The following is a 5738-nucleotide window of genomic DNA, read 5'->3' as shown; positions in this document are numbered from 1 at the left end:
ACATATGCCCTGTTTTAATTATACACACAGCACTCAAACTTCTAATACACTAAATAATTTAGGTTTCAGACATGTATGTCCCCATTGGAATGTGTTCTTCATGAGGAGAAAGATGTGTTTCTCCTCTCAGCCTCTAGAATTTTCCTTTACTCCTGGTGGTATCAAATAAATACTTTTGAACTATATGGATGAATAAAGATGGTACAAGTGACGTGGGAAGCAAGGATAAGGAATGAACTTCCAGATTTATTATATGAGACTGCAAGGGCTAAAAATGAATTGGAAGAGATGAAGGAAAGAAAGAAGAAAAAAATCTAAACATATACTTTTGAGGTCTATCCATTTTGTCAGAAATTTTTAATATTTCTTCCAGTACAGAATTTCATTATGTGTATGTAACACAAGTTGTTTATTCATTAACAATAATGGAAGGAAGGAAGGAAAGAGAGAAGGGGGAGCAATGGAGAGGGGAAAAAAGAGTAATGAGGGAAGAAAGAAAAAGAAATAAGAAGGGATAAGTGAGGAAACAAAGAAAGAAAGAAAGGAAAGAAGGAAGGAAGAAAGAAGGAAAGGAAGAAAGGAAGGAAGGTTGGAAGACAGATAGAAAGAGAGAAGGGAAGGAAGAGAGATAGAAAGAGAAAAGGAAAGGAAGAAAGGAAGGAAGGGAGGGAGAAAGGAAGGAATGAAGCAAGAAAGAAAGAGAGAAAGAGAAGGAGAGAGACTTATTCATATCACTCCAGACATAAAATAATAAAAGATAACTAGAATGAAAGGTGCCTTAGGGGTAATTGAGCATTGGAAGGGATACTGGAGAGCTTGATTCCAAGGTACTTCTTTTACTTGGGAAATAATGAAGATATTGAAAATGTTAAATTGCAAATCAAAACCTCAATGAGCTAAAGACACTAGAATGCCTAAAACTTAGAGACTCACCACAGAGGGCTGACAAGGGAGCAGGCAACTAGAATCCCATATATTTCTGGTAAGAAGGCAAAATGGGGAGCATATTTTGAAAAGTCTTTTGCCATTTCTTACAAACTTAAACTTACCCCTGCCACATAAATTAGTGCCCCACTCTTAGATAGTGACCCTGCAGTAATAAAAACATATGTCCACTAACAGACTTGTTTGTGTTTAGTGTTAGTTTGCTAGCTGCTGGAATGTGATATGCCAGAACTGGAATGGCTTTTAAAAAGGGGAATTTCATAAGTTGCAAGTTTATAGTTTGAAGGAAGTGAAAGTGTTCAAATTAAGGCACCAGCAAGAGGTTATCTTCACTCAAAGAAGGCTGATGTGTCAGGAACACCTGTCAGCTAGGTAGTCACCTGGTTAGCTTCTGCCTGTCCCATCCTCCTGAGCTCCATTGCCTTCAGTGTCTGTCTATGTGGAGGTTCCTCACTTTGCTTCTCCAGGGCTGGCTTTCATCTCTTGGCTTCTCTGGGCTCTCTCCCTGTTCTGGCTTGCTTAACGTCACATGGTAATGCCTGCTGGGCTCCAAACATCTCCAAGCATCCATGTCTCCATTGTCATGTGTCTGCATCTGTGTCAGCTCTGCTGTGACATTTCTGTAAGCTCTGTGGCTACTGTCATTTCTGACTCTCTCCAGAATGTTTCCTCTTTTAAAGGAGTACAGTAGGCTAAACAAGATCCACCTGAAATGGGTGGGGTCACATCTTTATCTAATCAAAGTTAATACTCACAATTGGGTGTTTCACACCTCCCAGGAGAAAAACTAAACAAAAGATTCCAACCTACAGTATGGAATCAGGATTGCTCCCACAACTGGATCAGGAATAAAACATGGTTTTCTGGGGTATATAATAGATTCAAACCAGCACATGTATGCTCATAGCACCTTATCCATAATAGCTCAAACCTAGAAATCCCTCAGATGCTCATATTGTTAATGAATAAACAACTTGTGTACATCTGCATAATGGAATTCTGTACTAGAAGAGATTTTGAAAATGTCTGACAAGATGGATAGAGCACAAAAGTGTAGGTTAAGAAGCCAAACACAAAAGGAGACAATTGGCAGGATTCTAATTATATGACTTTCTAGAAAAGGCAAAACTATAGCAAAAGAAAATAGATTTATCACTGCCAGAAGATGAGGGGAATTGATTGAATGGAATGGGGCATGTTTTGAGGTGAGGCAAACGTCCCATATCATGATTGTGGTGGTGATTGTTCAACCAGATATACTTACTAAAATCACTGAAATGGCCATTTGAAAAGGGTATATTTTATTGCATGACAAACACATTTGAATAAACCAATCTGCTAATGAATTAATAGGAAGACACCAATGCTTGTGTATGGAGTGACCCAGTTTCCACTGTACATTGTTTATGCTGACTTTCCTGGAAAAATTACACACTATGTCCTCAAAAAGTTACATTTTTCAAATGAGTTAAGTGGGGAAGACAATAAAAGTTTTTGCTTAATAGAGGTTTCCATTGTTTTACATTCATGTGAAAATCTGTATATTCCCCATTTATCTAATATTTGATGATGATGGAGTGCATCTAATTGATGTAGCTTTAAAAATCCCATATTTGAAGGATATTTCCTGAAAATGTAAACTAGACTCATGCACTAATAAATAAATGAAGCAGGCTTCAAATATGCAATCCATGATGATCTTAAATCTGCACCAAAATGTGGTTCCAAAGTCAGAGCAAACTCACACATATATATTCATGGGGGAAGGAAATCACTCTCAAACAAGCTCAAAAAATCCACTGTAGAGAAAATAATGGAAGCCCATCAATTCATTTTTAGAAGTCAGCATAACCCAAATATCAGAAAATGGTAATTCAGAATGAAATTCTGACTTTCTCACCCAAAGTGCATGTGGTATCTGGAAATAGAATGTGTGTGTGTGTGTGTGTGTGTGTATGTGTGTGCGTGCGTGCACATACATGTGGGTTTGAGAGGGGAAAACTGGAAACTCAAAGCACAGTCTAAATATCTGTATTTACTGAATATTCTACACCCCCAATAAAGATATCATCTCAACTGCTTTGTTAGTTTGGGGCTCCAGATCTCAGAGCTTCTCTCACTGATTCTTTGCCCACCCCTTTTTAAACTCTATTTCAATTCTAATCCAGACACTGAACAGGCTGGTTGGTTCTCAAGTCATTGTTCTCTATAAAAGACTCATGAGTGAATATCTTTCTGCTAAGTCTCAAAGCAGGAAAACTCCATCTTCTGCCAAGTCTTATGGAAGACATGCCCCCCAGGGCACTGCCAAACCAACTCTCCTACTGCAGGAGATGCCTGACCTCAGGCCTGGGAGTCCCTCATGAGGGAGGTCATGAGCCAGTCCCTTAATGCTGATGAGCAGGGGCTCCTGGGTGTCCCTGTGGAGGTGCTGCATGTGCCCAAGTGCCTCAGTCTCTCTTGCCACAGTGACCATCTTTATTAGCTATCCATTGTTGTGTAACAAATGATCCCAAATAGAGTTTAAAACAACATACATTTATTATTACAGATTTTCTGGGCATCAGGAATTGAGGGGTGACTTAGCTGGGTGTCTCTGGGTCAAGGACTCTCATTGAGTTGTGGGTGAGCTGTCAGAGGGGCTACACCCTTACCAAGGCTTGGTTGGGGGTGGGAGCAGCTTTCAAGCTCCCTCATGTGGCTGTCAGCAGGCCTTGGCTTCTCACCATTTGTGGCTTCTCCACAAGGTACTGAGGACAAGGCAGACAGGTCCTCCAGGGCTAGTGACACATGAGACAATGAAAGAGAGTCCCTAAGACAGAGCCCAGTCTTGATGATCCAGTCTCAGAACTGACTTGCCATCACTCCTGCCATATTTAATATGCTAGAGGACAGCCATTCAGTCCAGCCCACACTCAAGGAGAGGACCACCCATGGGGGCTGTGGAGTTCAATGGGGGATCTCAGTGGCTGCCTGCCACACTCTGCCTCTGCATCCAGATTCACATCCTTCTTAAGTTCAAGACTCATTTCCTAGGACTTGTGTTAAGGTTGCCCATAGAATAGAGAGGCACCCAGAAGCTTAGGGTCAGGACAGAGGCAGGAGGTTTTGTCGCACTTCTCCACTGACATCTGTGACATTCAGAATGGGTGTAGCCCACATAGCCCTTAAATGGGGAGAAAGATCAAAGGAGAAGGAGGAGTTCTATCATAAAAAATAGGATTTTAACAGATGAGTATGGCTACTGACTCATTACAGTGATGTTTACATTTCACGATATGCTACATTTCACCAAAGAAACATTTTTAAAAATGAAAATAAAAAAGAATGTCCCTGGCAGTATCATTTATAACAGCTCTGTAGTGGAAATAACCCATGTGTCCTGCAGATGATGACTGGTGAGCACAGCAGCATATCCATAAACAGGAGCTTACTCAGCCATCGGCTGGAATCATTTACTGCTGCATGCTCCATGTGGATGAACCTTAAAATTATTATGATAACTAAAAGGAGTCATGCACAAAAATTGACACATTCTCTGAGTCCATAGAGAGAAATCTATTTCGCTAGAAATTAGAGATGTAGTAGCCTATGTCTGCAGAGACGTGTGAGTGTTCATTATCATCTTGGAGTTAGAGAGAAGTGATGATTCTATGAACTTGTGAATATACTAAAATCCACAAAATGGAATTCATTACAAGGGTGAATTTATGATAGATGAATTAGTTCTCATTTAAAACATACATTGTAGCCTGCTTCTGGGTCCTGGGTAGGACAGAGCCTCTGACCCTGGGGCTGTCACTGCCCAGGTGCGTGTAGACCTCTAGGGGAATCTGAGCTCAGGCCTCAGGACAGCCCCAGGTCTACTCATATGAGATGGCTGAGGTGGGGTTTGGAGTTAAGAAGAGAGGGAGACAGGGAAGCATCAAGCCCCACCCCTCCCCAATATATAGTCGCAGGTTTCCTGCCTGGAGTGTGGGAGGGTGGCATTTAACCCACTGAGGGAACCAAAAAACTGAAGGTCTGAGGAGATGAGGAGGCCCAAGGAAAGACCTGCTAGAGGATATACTTCCATCAGTGCTATTCCCCACATGGACACCAGATGGCGCTGTGAGCCAGGCCCTGGGAAAGGGAGCACAGAGGGAAGATGGTCTTGCGTGGCCCCTGATGGGAAACATCACTATCAACTGGCAAGTTGCTGAGTCCTCCAGGGAAGGGGCTCATTTGTATGAAAGCCCCGCCCTGCACATAGACTTAGGGGTATAATGAGAGCCGGGGAAGCTGACCCTGGGGTGAGTTTTGGAAAGCACAGCCCTGGGGTGTCTCCACCGTGGCCTGGCCCCTCTCCTGCTCACCCTGCTGGCTCACTGCATAGGTCAGGAGGGCTTCCCTGCCATGGGGTGGGGACAGACAGCCGAGAACCTGCCCATCTCTCCTGACCATGGTTTCTCTTGCTGTTTCTAGGAGCCATTTCCCAGAATGTAATGACTTAGGAAACTTCACTGTCCACAACCCATGGAGGGACAGTGCTGGGGAGTCACCACCAGAAACTATGCCAGTTGGGTCCAAAAGAAACCCTACAAGGCTCCCCAGGGTCTGATATGGGGCACCAGCAATAGGCACACAAAGGTCCTTGCCCGATTCTCAGGCTCACTGCTTGGGGATAAAGCTGCCCTCACCATCACAGGGGCCCAGCCTGAGGATGAGACTATTACTGTGCTCTGTATAATTTTAAGGTTCATAATAATTTTAAGGTTCATTCACATGGAGCATGCAGCAGTAAATGATTCAGC

The sequence above is a fragment of the Tamandua tetradactyla genome, chromosome 12 (genome assembly GCF_023851605.1).
Source record: "Tamandua tetradactyla isolate mTamTet1 chromosome 12, mTamTet1.pri, whole genome shotgun sequence".
In the NCBI taxonomy this organism is placed as follows: Eukaryota; Metazoa; Chordata; class Mammalia; order Pilosa; family Myrmecophagidae; genus Tamandua; species Tamandua tetradactyla.
Note: the sequence above shows the minus strand (reverse complement) of the source record.